We start from the raw sequence: 16,576 nt of genomic DNA on the forward strand, positions 1-16,576 counted from the left end.
ATTCTGAATGGTTTATTTCAATTGTTTTATTTAAATTGATTAATTATTTTATTCAATTGTTCATATATTTAAACAAATAAAAGTAAAAAGTATTCCAAAAATTTTATTTTAATTGTTTTTTTCTGACTATTTTTTTAATTGTTTTGTTTCAATTCATTAATTATAATTTGATTGTTTATAAATAAAAAAAATATATATTCTAATTGTTTTATTTCAAATATATAGTTTAAAGGATTAGATAAAATAAAGATGATACAATATTGCATGGAAATATGGCCAAAAGAAGCTCTCCAAGAAGGATCAGTTTACTGGCCTTGGTATGGTTCAAAGGACAGGTGGCTGTGTTTAGCTTCAAACAAATGTGTGAATTGGAGGGAGAGTGTGAGTGAGGAAGAAAATAAGTATGCAAGTTGCTGGTTAGAAAGTAATAGCCTGGAGGAAAAAGCTAAAGTGTACAAAGTGTCAAAGGACATTAAGGGCGTTAAAGACGCAAGGGAAGAACCCACAAGAAAGTGGGATCCTTTGGATTATCTTCCACCCTCTTCACCTCCTGTTCCTCCAACACCTGCTCCTGTCCAACCTGCTCCTTCAATACCTCCTCCCGTCCAACCTGCTCCTTCAATACCTCCTCCCGTCCAACCTGCTCTTTCAATACCTCCTCCTGTCCAACCTACCCCTTCAGCCTCTCAGACTCCTCCCCATATTCTCTCCACACCATCAATAGGAAGTACATTAACAACCCCAAGTCAGGTGGCTATAACCCCTGACTCCAGGATTAATGTTTCGTCACACCCTCCAAACCTCCTCAGATCCAGTGCTAATCAACCTCCTTTACACAGTGTTGTCTTAACACCTCCAAGACACATAAATGAAACAAAGATTGAAGGGAGAGAGGGATCAGTAGTGAATAGTGATTGGCAGAATAGTGTGCAAGGAAATAGAGTTCAAGGTTGTAATTGTGGTAAAGCTGAAACAGTAAGTCCAATAGCCCACCATTAGAACTTGGTTTAAAATGAAAGAGTGTTGCTCAGGAGCCAAAAGGGCAGAAAGTCTGTGTTCCCCTAAGGGAAGTTCCCATGGGAGGAGCCAATGAGGGAATAGGATTTGTGAATGCCCCATTGACAGCTTCTGAGGTCAGAAATTTTAAGAAAGAAATAAAGACCTTGGTAGAGGATCCCCTTGGAATTGCAGACCAGCTAGATCAATTCTAGGCCCTAATATCTATACCTGTGAAGAATTAAATGCAATAATTGGGATTTTATTTTCTCCTGAGGAGATGCAGCTGGAATAAAAGTGTGGGAGAAAGAAAATAGAACGGGCAACCCTGCAGATGTTCCCCCAGGGGAGGTTAAAATGCCCCTAACAACAGCGGATTGGGACCCAAATAATGAAGCAGGGAGGAAAAGTATGAGAGAGTATAGATCTTTGAACATAAAAGGAATCAGGAACACAGTTCTGAGAGCAAACAATGTAAAGCTAGCATTTGATAGCCATCAGGAAAAGGATGAAGCTCTAAGGGTGTGTTTAGCCTGGTTAAAAAGAAATTTTCAACTTTATTCCAGTGTGGATCCAGAAAGCCAGGAGGTAAAGGCACTCATTTGTTGTGGCTGCTGCCCTGTCCCTGAGGGCTGGTAGGACAGGGCTGGAGCCTTCCTTAGCCCCAAGATGGGTGTCTGTGAGCTCAGCCTGCTCATGAAGGGTGAGGGTCCCGATGCTGAAAGCACTGTCGACATTGGTTATAGCATGAGCCGCTCTGGATTACAACTGGAAAGGCATTGTTTGGGCAATGTTTTGGCTGAAAGCTGGAGAAGATGTGCTCCTCTCCTGGGAATGCATCTCCCTGTGCTTTGTTTCCTGTCAAGAGAACTCTTCCAAGGGCTCTACACAATCAGTCTCTGTGCCAGCCATCTGCACTGCAGGGCTGCCTGTCCTGTTGATGTTGTTGCTGTTGTTGCAAGTAGCTGACTGCCTCCAGACACTGGGGCTGCCTTTTGTATCTCCTGGAAGCTGGGATCTCTGCTTTAAAGTGAGCATCTTGCATTTTGTTTCCCTCAGGGAAAATGGTGAACGTGGAAAATCCCAAGATGAAATACACTGAAATGGAATATATTGGCAAGGGGTGAGTCCAGCCACACTTACTTCTACACAACCATGGGCCAGGGGTTCTTCTGGTATATCACTGGTATATCAGGTGTTCCACTGGAATATCTATCCAGTGTGAAGTCAGGTCAGCTGCAAACATGTTCAGACACTGGAGATAGATTGTCCTATCTCTTCAGTGCTGCTCAGAACTTGTGAGTGTGCTCAGAAGGCATTGTCAGAGACATCTCCATGCTGCCAAAGCCTGCCTACATCAAGGAGCAGGACCTGGAAGATCTCCTTGTCTCTCAAGTGTGGGACAGCTCTGTGTTAATTTCTTCAGTATTTTTGTATGTCTCAAAACCACACTGCCACACTAATGAATAAAGAAGAATCTTGCTTGCCTGAAAGGGCAACCTAGCCCCTCTCAAAGCTGTGATATAACAGTTCCCAGGAACATTTCTTTCCCATGGTCTGTGGAAGGAAATACTCCATGGTCTAGATAGGAACCACTCTGTTTAGAAACTGAAACACAAGATGAAAGAATCAATTCCTTTAAGAGCTGAGGTAGTAAACCCCAGCGCTTCTGCAACCAGCCCAGGCACTGCCCATGCACTTGAGAGGAAAATGCATCATCTGCCTTCTGGCAGAGCCCTCCTGCATCCTGCAGGTTTTAGGCATTTACAGCAGAGATCTCCTGTGTGGGCCGGCTTTCACTCTAAGAAATAAACAGCTTCTCCTTTCTCTGCTTCTGTTTTGTTTCTAGGCATTTTGGATCTGTGGTTAGAGCACTGAACCAAGCCACAGGAGGAGAGGTAAATGCCAACATCCCCCACAGACTCTGCTGCACTCAAGGGGTTTCCCCTCTGGTGTGACCAGCTGTGGCCGGAGCTTTGGTTCGAGCTGTGCTGAAGAGGCACAAGAAACACAGACTGGTACCAGCCTGCAAAATACATTGGAGACAGTCTTTGTCCTTTTCAGCTGCCAGAAGGAAGTCACGCAGGGCAGCAGTTCATTTCAGAGAAGGATGTGCTCACTTTCTCTCAATTGCTAAAACAAAGGTGGTGCCTCAGGGCATCTCACTGCTCTTTGGGGCTACAGCTTCAGAGTCCTGAATTCTCACTTCTGGTTGCCAGCAAATACATCTGAAAGTTACTGGTAGTTCTTTAGCCACCTGCAGTGCTGCACTTGGGAACTGCACATAGGGAGAGATCTAAGAGGCGTCCCTAGAAACTCAAAGCCCTGCCCATAGCCCAAGATGTAGCCACAGAGTATTAAGGCATGGATTACTTCTTCTGAATCCCATACAAAGCAGCAGGGAGTGGGCTCAGAGGTTTGTGGGTGATAGTTGAGACACCAGTGTCACCAAGTGTTCACGGCAAAACCTCAGTGGCCACATGTCCTGTAACTGGCCCCCAAGGGAGTGGAGAAATGGGCTATTGCAATGTCACTTCCTAATTACTGCAATGCCTAATCACAAGACAGTTTGGCACAGCTCAACTGTGTCATTGCAAAATCACTTGCTCCATGTGCTTTGTGGTCTCATGCCACCAACTTCTCAAGTTACTGATTTTCAGTGTCATTTTAGGTGACCATAAAGAAAATCAGCCTTAAGGGACGGCAGAGGAAGCAACTAACCGTTAATGAAATCACAATCATGAAGAAGCATAGGAGTCCCAGTGTTGTGAATTATTTAGACAGGTGAGTGGTCATGGTCTTATCCTGTGAATATGCATGTACATACTGCAAACATGAGAGGTTAAAAATCCACTTTGGACACTTCTAGAAAGTAGAGCTGTTAATTATAATGTATTAATATTTCTCTACTCATCTGCAATGGATGAGAAGAGAGTGCATCTTCTCTGCATGAGTCTTCCCTGGCACACGTAGTTTGAAAATTATTCAAAACCTGGATCAGCTGTATTTTATATGTTAATACCTTTTAAGTTCACTGCCTCCACATTTTTTTGCATTGATTTTTTAAAGTTTCTTCAATGCTGAATGATGAACCATCCTAAAGTGGATTTCCTTTGGATTGTTGCCCACCTTTTCTGTTGCTATGCATGCCAGGAAGACTAGGTGCTTATTTCCAGAAACACCACGCGTGACAGGCTTTTGATCTGGGCTCTTACTAAACCACACTTTTCACTTGCTGGCCATCTAAGACATCTCCTTTTTCACAGCTGTGCCTTTCTCCCTGAGACTGTACAGATTGCAAACAAAGCACAGCCAAGAGGGAATGTCTATTCCTTTTATTTTGTCCTTGTCACAAAGGGCCTTGGAAACAAGATGCCCGGAAGCAAAAAATCAACCTAGCCATACATGTTTATCTTCACGCCCTTGTTTCTTTCCTTCAGCCACCTTCTGGGTGAGGAACTCTGGCTGGTCATGGAGTACATGGATGGAGGCGCTCTGAGCGATGTCATCAGGAAGACCTTCCTGACTGAAATCGAGATAGCAGTCATCAGTCGGGAGGTCAGCAAGCCCACCTGTGCTTCCAAGGGTTTGGGTAGGATTATCTGGGAAACAGGGGCTCAGAACAGGAGAGGTTTCATGTGCCAAACTTTGCTTCTGCGTTGCTGGTATGCTATGGGCATGTAAAAGCATCTCCAGTGAAATGCCTGGAGTGCCCCTGCACCCACTTTACTCAGTTCTTGTACTCCTATCTCCTGCTGTTGTATTCTCACTCTGCCTCTTGTATCTGCTGTTCTCCATCTTGCCTCCCTAAACTTTTGCCTGTCTTCACTGCATTCCTCACTTGTAGAAGCAAGGTGCTGGTAGCAGGATTTGAAATGAACAGCAAAGGAAAAAAGAGAGACTAATTTCTCTCAGTCCTCAGCTAAAAAGGGTACTAGTGCAGCTAAAATGCTCTTTGCTTCTGGGCACATCCACTGCAGCAGCAGTCATCCTGGCTGGTTTGCAGGGGACAGTCTACAACAGCAGGTGCTGTTGCTCTTTCAAAAGGTGACATGCCTTTCCTTAGAAAGGTCCTGCTCTGCAAGTGTTGGAGCAGCAGCTCTTCCTCTCAGTGGCACTGTGTTCTGCCATTACTCGCCATTCTCCTAGGGAATGGGAACCTTTTAGAGTCTCTGTTTCTTTTCTGGTGTGATGAAATCACTGGGTTTGTCCCTCCTGGTTCTGTTGACTCTCTCAGTGCTTGCAAGGATTGGCTTTTCTTCACTCAAACCAAGTGATCCACAGAGATGTGAAGAGCGACAACATCCTTCTCAGAACTGACGGCTCTGTCAAGCTGGGTCAGTATATTCCTGGTCAGGTGCAGCTTTCAGGGATGTGGGGTGAGGGGCTGCTTTGAGTGGCTGCCAGCTCCCCAGGAATGGTGCTGGTGGCAGTGCAGGGACCCCCCGCTCTGAGCTGATGACATGGTTGCAAGGTGCACAGAGGTATGACAAGGAACAAGCAGTCAAAAGGGGTGTTGCTCTGTGTGTGTCCATTGCAGAGGGAGGGAGCAACAAGTCTAAAGCTTCCATAGAACAAAAGCCACTGCTGAAGGCAGTGTACAAAATGTGGGGATTTGGCTAAAATCCTGAGGAAACAGAGCAGGGACAGTTGTCCAGGAGATTCAACAGCACATTCTCAAAGTTCTACTGGGCAATTCTTTTGCTTGGTCTCCTAATTGCACAGAATTCAAATAAAAGCAGTATTTTGCTTTCCACTCAGCTGATTTTGGCATCTCTGTTGAGCTCAGCCCTGAGAAGAATAGACTGGCCTCGGTAGCCGGGACTCCTTGGTGGATGGCGCCTGAAGTGGTGATGGGTCAACCATATGGCCCCAAAGTGGACATATGGTCTTTTGGAATTGTGGGAATCGAAATGATAGAACGGAAAGTTCCCTACCGGAGCCGAAGTCCTGCCATGGTAAGGGGCAAATACTCACTGATCCCGCTTGTCTTTCTCACCTGCCCTGTGTTCTGCATGCCATTGGACAAAATCCCATTGCCATCTGCTGGAACTACTGCCACCAAGGTCCCGTCCTTAAAATGTCCCTGCAACACATCAGCATCTGCTGTAGTTGTGGTTGCATCAGTGTGGAACTCAAGCTATACCACATGCAAACAAACCCCATGCTCAGGCAATATTTTCCTTTGGGTTGTAAGTGGTTCCAGTTCTTTGGTCTGTGTAGATGGCCACAATAAAAGGAAACAAGCATCTTAGAATTGGTGCTGTCCTTCCAGAAATTAAGGAAAGAAAGCCAAACCTAACAGAGTTTCTAAGAGAGTGGTTTTAGTGAGGAACTGCATCCCCTGTGCAGTTTCTGCCCACTGAGAAACATGCCTGGAACATGGACATGAGGCTGCAAGGGCCACAGAGTCTCTTCTCCTTCTTGTGCAGTGTTGCTGAAACACTTAGTGACTGTGTTTCTCTCATAGCCCAAGCCACCTTCTCCACATCACCAAGCCGGAGCCTGGTGAAAGGGAGAGCCTGCCAAAACCTCCTGTTTGTTTCCTGGCATTTTCTGGGATGGGCCTACCATTCATGCATTGACTTGTGTAGCTAAATGAGCAGAGGGTGTCCACAGGGATGGCACCTCTCCATCTTCGGAGCAGGAAAAGTTTTTCTGTTGCTGCATAAGGGAAGCTGAAATTTTCAGACTGCTGACAGAAAGGGCTGCAGGTGGCTCCTGTGTGTCCAAGCAGGCATTTTCATCCCCATACATTTGTGCATGCACCTTAATGTGTCTGTGTGGAATATGAGATTATAAATATTTGTTTCCTTACCTGGGGATTAACTGATGGATTTCCTTTCTTTTTGTTCAATTACCATTGTTTTCAAGAACAGACAAAAAACCTGATGAATCTTGTTGTATGGCAACCGGGCTGAAGGGACCCACAAGCACTGCAGAGATGCCTTTCATGTCCTAATCCTTGGAATTAGTTAGTATTACAAAGTCGCCCTTCCAAAAAGGCTGCCAAACTGGTGTGAATCCTCAGAGAAGCAAATGTGCTTTTGCTGATGTAGTTCCCAACTAACTAGGTCAATCAATGAAATTGGCTGCCAAGGCAAGATCTGCGAGATGATGGAAAAGCTGTGGCTGCATCAGAATTTGGTTTTTTATTGGTAAAGGAAAGTCATCTCTGGGTCTCTGCCAGGGCAGAAACTGCCACTGAAGAAGAGAGGTTAAACAATGGCTTCTGGGAGGGCAGTTACAGATGGGAAAGAAGCAGGTGTAGCCTTGTGTTTCCTGTTTCTCCAGACTAAATTCCTGATAGCAACAGCAGGGACGCCACAGCTGCAGCAGCCCAAGCTCCTCTCGGCTTGGCTGCGTGACTTCCTGAGCTGCTGCCTGCAGAGAGATGAGGAGCGGCGCTGGTCTGCCAACGAGCTGCTGCAGGTAAAATGCCAAGGGGCTGAGGTGAAACAGTGTGCGAGGGATGGGCTCCTCCTCCACCAAGGTCCGAGGCCTCAGATGAGCCCCCTTCCTCCTCACCTCCACTCTCGGTGCTCTTCAAATGAAAATGCTGAGGAGTGCTAGACTGGGCTGGGCTGGCAGGGCTCTGTAATGTCCTGTTTTACCTAACAGCAAAAGAATTGACGTAGAGCATTGTAGAGAGACATGAAATGGTGGTGGAGGAAGCCACGGCTGCCAGTCCTGGCAGAGCACTCTGGAGAGATTTGGCTGTGGGCAGGAGGGGCTGTGGGGGATTCACTGTGAGCCTCTGAGGGGTCCTGGTTTGTGCCCCCCACCCCACCCTTAGAGGTTTCTGGCACACAAACAGGGAGAGCTGAGAGGGACTTGTCCCAGCCCCATCTGCTGCCTGGAACACTCAGGCAGAGGGGAACTGGCCCAGGCTGACTGCCAGGTTGTGTGGCAGAGAGGGAACTGCAGGACCCAGCGCCACTCGGCTGGCCCTGCTGGGAAGGAAGGTGCCATGCAGCACAGGAGGGGCAGGGCATGGAAAGGCAGACACTGCTCTGTGTGCCTGTGGAAACTAGCACAAGACAGGGACCTATGGGAGTCATTGGAGCTTCTTGAAAGGAAGAAACTCCAGGGACAGAAAGCACCATTTCTAGAGCACTGGCAGGGCAAAAACCCCAGCAAGATGGAGAAACCAGAATAAATGGATGAGTGGGATTCTGGGCCGGGTTTGCCTGTGATGGCAAGATCCTGCACATGACAATTGAGCAGCTGATGGTCCCATTGTTTTACTTTTCAGGTCTTTCTAGGAACCAGAGGAATCGTGATTGAGTATTTGAAGCACTAAACTTGGAAGGAGATGGTTCACTGTTCTTTGTTTGGTTTTTTTTTTTTTTCCCCTTGGCCAGCATCCATTTGTAACATCAGCCAAGCCAGTGTCCATCCTGGCACCACTCATCACTGTCCTGAAGAGGATGCAGGAGGGAAGAATGTATAACCAAGACAAGGTGTCATCTCCACAACCAGTTTTGAGTAGGATTGTAGAATAGGATTGTAGAAGAGTCTTGTAGAATAGGATTGTAGAGGATTGTGGTGTAGGGGTGTTAAAGAGTTTTGTAGAATAGGATTCTGGAGTAGTATTGTAGAGTAGGATTGTTGAAGAGTTTTGTAGAATAGTATTGTAGAGTAGGATTTTAGAGTAGGATTGTTAAAGAGTTTTGTATAATATGATTGTATGGGCAGACTGTGGAGTAGCATTGTAAAGTAGGATTGTTGAAGAGTTTTGTAGAATAGTATTGTAGAGTAGGGTTGTTGAAAAGTTTTGTAGAATAGGATTGTAGAGTAGGATTGTGGAATAGGAATTTTGAGTTTTGTAGAATATGATTGTATGGGCAGATTGTGGAGTAGCATTGTAAAGTAGGATTGTTGAAGAGTTTTGTAGAATAGGATTGTAGAGTAGGATTGTAGAGTAGAAATATTGAGTTTTGTAGAATATGATTGTATGGGCGGATTGTGGAGTAGCATTGTAAAGTAGGATTGTTGAAGAGTTTTGTAGAATAGGATTGTAGGGTAGGATTGTTGAAGAGTTTTGTAGAATAGGATTGAAGAGTAGGATTGTGGAGTAGGAATATTGAGTTTTGTAGAATAGGATTGTATGGGGGAATTGTGGAGTAGCATTGTAACATAGGATTATTTAAGAGTTCTGTTGAATAGAATTGTAGAGACAGCTTGTAGAGTAGGATTGTTGAAGAGTTTTGTAGATTACGATTGTAGAGTATGATTGTGGAGTAGGAATGTTGAGTTTTGTAGAATAGGATTGTAGAGGAGGGTTGTGGAGTGACATTGTAAAGTATAGTTGTTGAAGAGTTTCGTAGAATAGCATTGTAGAGTAGGGTTGTTGAAGAGTTGTAGAATAGCATTGTAGAGTAGGATTATGGAGTAGGATTGTTGATGAGTTTCCTAGAATGGATTATAGAGGAGGATTTTCAATAAACAAAGTTTCTGAAACATCAGCCCATTTCGAAGATTACCCTCCTTCTGACTCCTTCAGGGGCTCTGTCCTCACCAGGCTTGTGGGAATTGTTCCAGCAGCTCTGGGTGCCAGGCAAAGCTCCCTCTGCTGCAGCTCTGTCCACAGGCTCCTCTCCTGAACACTCAGGGGCAACAATAACACTCCCCTTGAAACAGAAACAGAAAGAAAGAAACCCTTCTCAGCAGTTACACAGAACACCTGGTCCAAAAACTCTGTGGCTCACACTCTTAATCCCTTGCTCCTAGCAAGAAGTCTGGGCACCAAAGCCCTTCAATAGTCAAAAAGATTTGACTCCTCAAACACAGTCCAAAAACTGTCAAAGCTGACAGTGTTGGACATGGGTGTGACACTGAACACATGGGATGGTGTAGTAGATAGGGACAGGCGAACGGAAGATTTCGGGATGTGACGGAAAGAAAGACCCCCATCCCCCTCTCACCCTGCAACATGTTATCCATTACCCCAAAGAATGTAACCACACCTAACCAAGTAGTTTTCCACTCCTGACTAACCCTAGAGACCCTGCCAACCCCCCCTGACGTAGCAGAGTCCCCCAAGACTATTTAAACCCATGAGATAAGATAATAAATGCTTTTCGACCGTCCACCACATTGGTGTCCTGCGTGTGTCGTTAGCCCGAGTGGCCCAGGGGAGACTGGGCTGCCGTGCTGTTCCTTGCAACCAGGTCGCCGTTGTCTCCCATGAAGGCAACAGATGGCTTCTAAGGAAGGAGTCCTGCCAGCTCCTGGCACAGGGATGTGCTCCTCCCTCCACAGCCCTGAGCACAGCAGTCTCATCCAGGCTACAGCTTGGCAGGGACTGCGTGGGAACACACATCTCTTCCCACAGAGATGCCCAAGAGCAAGGCGACTGAGCTCTGCAACATGGACAGCAAGACGGGCCAGTTTGCCCAGCTGAGGATTTCCCAGATGGAAACTGGACTGCAGGCACCAGGTTACTGAGAGGACAGGAAAGCTGCAGCTCCAGCCCAGCCCCACCCATGGCTCTGGGAGCACCTACAGGTACAGCAGAGCTCTCACAGCAGCAGCAGCTGCAGCCCAGCCCTGCTTTGCCTTGGCCTTCCTACCCAAAAGAGGCAGAGCCCACATCTCCACATCTGCTTCTGGAACAGAGGCACCTCTCGCATGCCCCTCCCTGCACAGGACACTTTGCCTTCAGTGGCAATTCTCCAGGCACTCTTCTCTTCTTTCCCATCAAACAAAGCCTCTTAGAACCTACAGAGCTTCCACTTCCTTACCACAAAGGCCCCTGCAGAAGGGATTCTCCCCAGGAAAATGAGCACGCAAACCTGGCCAACACCTCTCATCCTCACTTAAGGGCTATCCCCCTTTTCATTCCCTCTTCTTTAGGAAATCTTCTTTTACCAAGCAAATCCTGCCCTGTCCATTCACAGCTGAACTGAAGAAGCCTTTGCTTCTCAGCCGTGCAACAGCATTCAAACGCTCTCAGTCCAGCCTCTTTCATCCCTGTCCAATGCAGGTTCCTGAACAGAAGGAGACTTCTCAGGCAGGGATCTCCTGCTCTCCCAAATCATTTTCTCAGCAGCAAGGCCCAGATCTACTGGTGGTGATTCCCCTTCCCCAGGTGCATTCTGTGCTGAGCTGGATGCCCTCAGCGCTGCACAACCAGCACTGCCGGGTGGAGCGCTGGGGGCTGAAGCGTCTGCTGTGCCTGCAAGAATCCAAACACTTTGGTTAGGCTCCTGAATGGGGCTTTGGGATGCAGAGCTCTAATCCTGCCTTGGTTCAAACATCACAGGAAACACATAGAAAACTCTATTCCAGAAGTGTATTCAAATTCTGAAGCGATTTGGAATTTGGATTTCTTCTTCTTAAAAAGTATTTATTTTAATTGATATGTACATACATTCAAGTATGGGCTGTAAAATTGATCTACACACACACTAATGAAGCCAGGCTGTGGCACTGCCTCCCCTGAGATCCAGCTGCTCATTTCTTCCTCATGGTCGTTATTTCCCAGTGTTTGACCTGGTGTCTCCTCTCAAAAGGACTCTATTGCTCCCAGCGTGTACAGCTTTTGCCTGCTTTTCCTAGGAATCCTAAATGTGCTGAACAATCTTTCAGGCTGTTTCCACAATGGATCCTAAGGAGATCAGTAAAGAACAGCCCTTTGGCAGCTGCTTTGGCTACTGAAGGCATTTTCTGCTGAGATGGTGATGACTCTTCATTTCAGTTTATGATGGCTCATGACTGTCCAACCTGGGCCCTCAGCCCTCAAGATCTGCTAAGCTTTTGATTGAGCAATGGGCTGTAATCACTTTGTTGAAGATTTTGTTTTTAGGAATATCCCAGGAAGTAAAGAAGGAACAAGACAGAGCTGGAAAAAGGCACCTGGGTGTGTTGGATTTGGCAGAGCTTGGTTTTTGGTAGCAGGGGAGGGCCATGTGGGTAGCTTCTCTGGAAGGCTGCTAGAAGCTTCCACCATGTCCGACAGAGCTGGTCTGGGATGGCTCTGAAGAGGGACATGCTGCTGGGCAAATTAGAGAGGTTGTAACATCTCTGTGATGACATGTTGAAGAACAAAAGCAAAACAGCCCATGTGTGGTTCTTTCCCAGGGGTGGCGAGGCACTGCTGCCAGGGGCCATCCAGGTGCAGCACGTGGCGATGAGCTGCCACGGCTGCTGCCATCCTGGCACGACCTGTGGTGAGCCTTCTCTGCCTGGCTGCTCCTGGCCAGCCGCACTGTGGACAGAAGGGCAGGGGGGCGATGGCAGCAGCTTCTCCTTCCCAGCATCCACATAAAGAGAGGTGTTCAATAGTGCCAGCCCTGAAGTGGCCACCACTGCCCCCATGGTGGTGGCAGGGCCACGTGGCTGGGAGCAGAAATGTAATGAGCGGTTCCCCGGAGCAGAGCCTAGATGAGATCAACATTTTGGTGCTGTGACATCCTGCAAGAAACTTTGAATTAGTCAAACTTTTTGGCAATGGTACCCCATAGGAGCAGTTTTTCTTCTAGTCAGAGAAGAGGAAGAAGTGAGGACATGTGAGGGAAAACAACATGGCAATGCCAAAGTCAATAGAAAAATAAGGATATGAATAAGGGGAGAGAATCCACTGGGCCATAACTCTGTGGGATGTGTCTTGAGTTTTTGGAAGTCGCAGTCTCTCTTTTATCCTAAACTCACAATTTCATCTTGCCCTCTTTGTTTCCTCATTCGCTGAGTTAGTGAGAAAGTACAGATTCCCAATTCGCCTACTCCATTTAACACATATTCTCCCTCATCAAGCATTGTATGGTCATTAAAATTATCTTTAATCCCACCCTGGTCTGAGAGTGTGGTCCTGCATCAAGATCAGCTGCCTGAGCTGTCCATTCTGCCTTTAGCTTCTCCGGGGTGGTAGTGTGTTTTTCTTCCATAAGTTGGTTCTGTTATCCCTGTGCAGATGGTTTGTCCTTGAAGCCTATCCTCTCACCTCCCTTGTCCATCTCCCCAAAGATGCTCTTTGTTCCAGTACCTTCCATGTCCATCACTGTAACTCTGCCCTCCTCCTTTGTCTGTCAGTATAATCCCGTCTTTACTTCCAGATCCTTCCCTGTCAATCTTGTATCCCCCTAAAACCTAACTGGTTCATTCAAACTGTACTCTTCCCCTGTTATTCCCTATGGGTTTGAGCATTGTAATCCCTACCTTCTGCTCCTCCCCAGGTTCCTTGAAATTTGAGAAAGTCTGTAACCTCCCCTTGTACCCTCCCCTGTATATAAATTGGTGCACACCTTTGTTCTGTGTCTTTCCTTCCCTGACCCTTCTCCTGGAATAAACCTCCCTGAGAAACCATTGGAAGACCCCTCCCTGTTCTTTGTCCCGACCCTTTTGCAGATACAGCTCGTGCTCTGGGGGAGCAGCCTCACTGCTGCAGCTTTCTAGCAGCCCTGCTATACTGCCACCAGGCCAATCCAGGCAAGGGGCGGCCACTCTCGGCGTGGTCAGGGAAGGGGCTAGCTAGAAGTTGACCCAGCACTCCTGTCACTCCTGCCCTACAGGGAGAAAGCGTGTGTGGGAAATAACCATTTATTCCCTTTTCCTTCAGTAAAGATTTGTGAGAGCCCTGCTAGAGTTGCCAGTGGGTTGGCCTCTTGCAGGGCTGGGGAGAGTCCTAGGGGCTGAGTCCCTTCTCTTAATGGGGTGCAAGGGTGCCCATGGCAATCGGTTGTAGCCCAGGAGAGGGGTGGAGGGGCTGAAGCTGCTGCCCTGGGCAGAGGGATCTGCCACTGTCACCACCTCCTGCCATGGCTCCTCCTGGGGCCAGTCCCACTCCACGGAGACTGGCACAGGTGGGGGGCAGCTGGGACCCCCAGGGAAAGCAGCCTCCGATGTACCAGCTTCCTCCTCCACATGACAGACTTCGGGGCCATGGACAGGAGCCCCCATCCAGGAGCTGCTGCTCTGGGAGCTGCTGGAGGTGGTGGAGCTGGCACTGGCCACAGGGCTGTTGTTGTCGTCCCTGAAGGCACCAGAGCACAGCAGCCTCTGGGCCTCCTCGCTGCACTGGCCCACCATGATGCTGATGGTGCCATGCACCAGTGGAGCCGTGTGCTGCTCGAGGACAGGCTGCAGCCCCTGCACCAACACCTCGGCGTTCAGCCCCTTGAGGCACAGGTTGTGCAGGATGGAGCTCTCTGCGGCCTCAACCAGCCACCACCAGAGCCGGAATATCCCCTCCAGCCTGCGGCGCAGCCAGCGCTGCAGGGGCTCCAGCAGCTGCGGCTGTCCACGGAAAAGTCGGGCCCACACCTCGGGCAGGAGGCCACCCGGGAACTCCGGCCCTGAGGGGCCCTGCTCAGCTGGGGACAGTGTCCCCTGTGGCACAGCTGCACAGGACACCACAGGGCCATGGGGCTGTTCTCATCCAGGCAGCCGGGAGCTCTCCCTGCCCGGCCGGTGGCCACTGGCAGCTGCTCCGGGGCAGTCCCGGCTGTGTCCTGATGCTCGTCTGCGTGCTCAGAAAGCCTGACGGTCTCTATGGGTGTCCTGCAGAGTGGGCACGAGGGATTCCTGTGTGCCCACCGCTGGATGCAGCCCAGGCAGAAGCGGTGGTGACAAAGCAGTGCACAAGTCACATCCTCTCCGTGCCTGGCACCGAGGTCTGCCAGGAACAGGCTGTGCCCAGCACCAGAGAGGCCTGGCTTGATCCTCTCGGCCGTGGCCTCTCGCTCAGTAGAGTTCAGGCTGCAGCCAGAGTGGCCCTGCGAATGCCTGAATGGAAGCAGTGAGAGACACAATGTCTGTTGGAATCGTGCTCTTCCCAGCCTTCATTCTGGATTAATTGCTGAATACTATGGATGCCTTGAGGGCACTGAAGGGCTGCAGTTCAGTTCAGTTCAACAGTGATGTGGGAAATGGATTTGTAGAGACAAAGCTCAAGTTCTGGACCATGGCAAGTGAGGACCTGAGAGAGATTGTTTTACAAAGACAGAACTGATCAAAAGGCCTTTTCTTTGATGTCTCAAAAATAAATAGAAGTGAAGTAAGGGAAGTGGAAGTGGAAAAGACAGAAAAGTAAGAAATGATGCGTCAGCGGATGATAGGAGAGGTTACAGAAAGGGGGCAGTGGCAATCACCCGGATCAGCAGCCAAAGGTCTGGGGAACTATCAATGTAGGAGTGTATCCAGTAGTGTGCAGTAAAGCAAGAAATGCCCATTTTCACTGCAGTTAATTTATTAAACAAATATCTCTCAATATAATTTGACATCAGCCTTACTTCCCTAAATCTGTATAAATACATAACTTACTTCATGGGATCATTAATGATCACAGCAGCAAACAGCTGTCTGGTTACAAATGTTCCATAATGCTTAAACCCCTGCATACTGGAATTCCTTTTTTGTTTGGGGTGTTTGGGGGTTTTGTTTGTTTGTTTGTTTTGGGGTTTTTATGGGTTTTCTGCATCTTTTTGTTTTTTGTTTTTTGTTTTTTGTTTTTTTTATTATTATTCAAGGAACTGAAAAGATAAATATATCTTGTGCTCTTTCATTAACTTGATCTTGAAGAATTGGCTTACCAGTGATCCTTGCATCATATTTCAACAGCTAGCAAGTCTTACACCACTTAAAATATTTTAAAAATCCCAAACAAACAAAAACCAGAAAGACTAATTATTTTACAGTCAAACCTGACACAGTCTAACACAGTGCATAATACTACTGTTTCACTAACATCCTTTGCAGTTCTTTTTCTCTTAGAACTGGCATATTTTGTGGAACATAAGAGTGTTTACAAGAGAGAAAATGTTCTGCAAACTGAAAAGAAGTCAGCAAAAGTGACTCTAGGGAAGGTAAAATAAGAATGCCTAATTGTATTTAAACATGCAGATGTATCTTTTGCGTAAAACTGTGCTGCCTCTTAATTCTTCTTATAAAAAATACATGGGCATTTGACGTATGTTAATACAAGAAAATAATTCTTATTCCAGGGGTTATTTGTTTTGAGTAAACATTAGCCAGAAGGTATCTCTGAGGCCAATCATGAAAGCAGAATTTTTAAATACTTACAGGTTGTTATTTCTAATACGAAAATCCATAGCTAGTAATTTTTACTAGGAGAATACCTATAAAGAATACAATCTCCATGTCTAAGAGCTTGGTCAAGCACAATTCTTTGCTCATTCATATGCTGAGTGCAGACTGTGACTCAGTATTCAGCAGGGCTGCAGCAGGCAGTGCATGCCTGACCACACTCTCCTATTTTTTCACCCTTCTAATAGCATTGGAGAGTCAAAAAAGCAATGAAAAGAGAAGGGCATGTATTAAGGAATTTGTTATGCAGGATGCACTCAGGCTTCACACCATTTAGCCATACAGATGAGCCCTAACCCAACAGTTATCTCTGTGCACTGCTGTATTTACAGGATTGCAAACTGAGAGCAGAATTGAGCCGAGGAATCTTTTTTCAGAATCATGGGGCTTTTTGTCTGTAGGAAGGCAAGCTGATGCTGTTAAGAGGTAGAAACTGTTAAGAGATCTGGGTGCTTAATAAGATAAGTGGAAGATCATTTGTTCACTGTGATATGCTCGATTACCTTGGTTTGCATAAGAATGTACTGGTGTGTCT

This window comes from Lonchura striata, chromosome Z, assembly GCF_050655825.1.
Source record: "Lonchura striata isolate lonStrDom1 chromosome Z, ASM5065582v1, whole genome shotgun sequence".
In the NCBI taxonomy this organism is placed as follows: domain Eukaryota; kingdom Metazoa; phylum Chordata; class Aves; order Passeriformes; family Estrildidae; genus Lonchura; species Lonchura striata.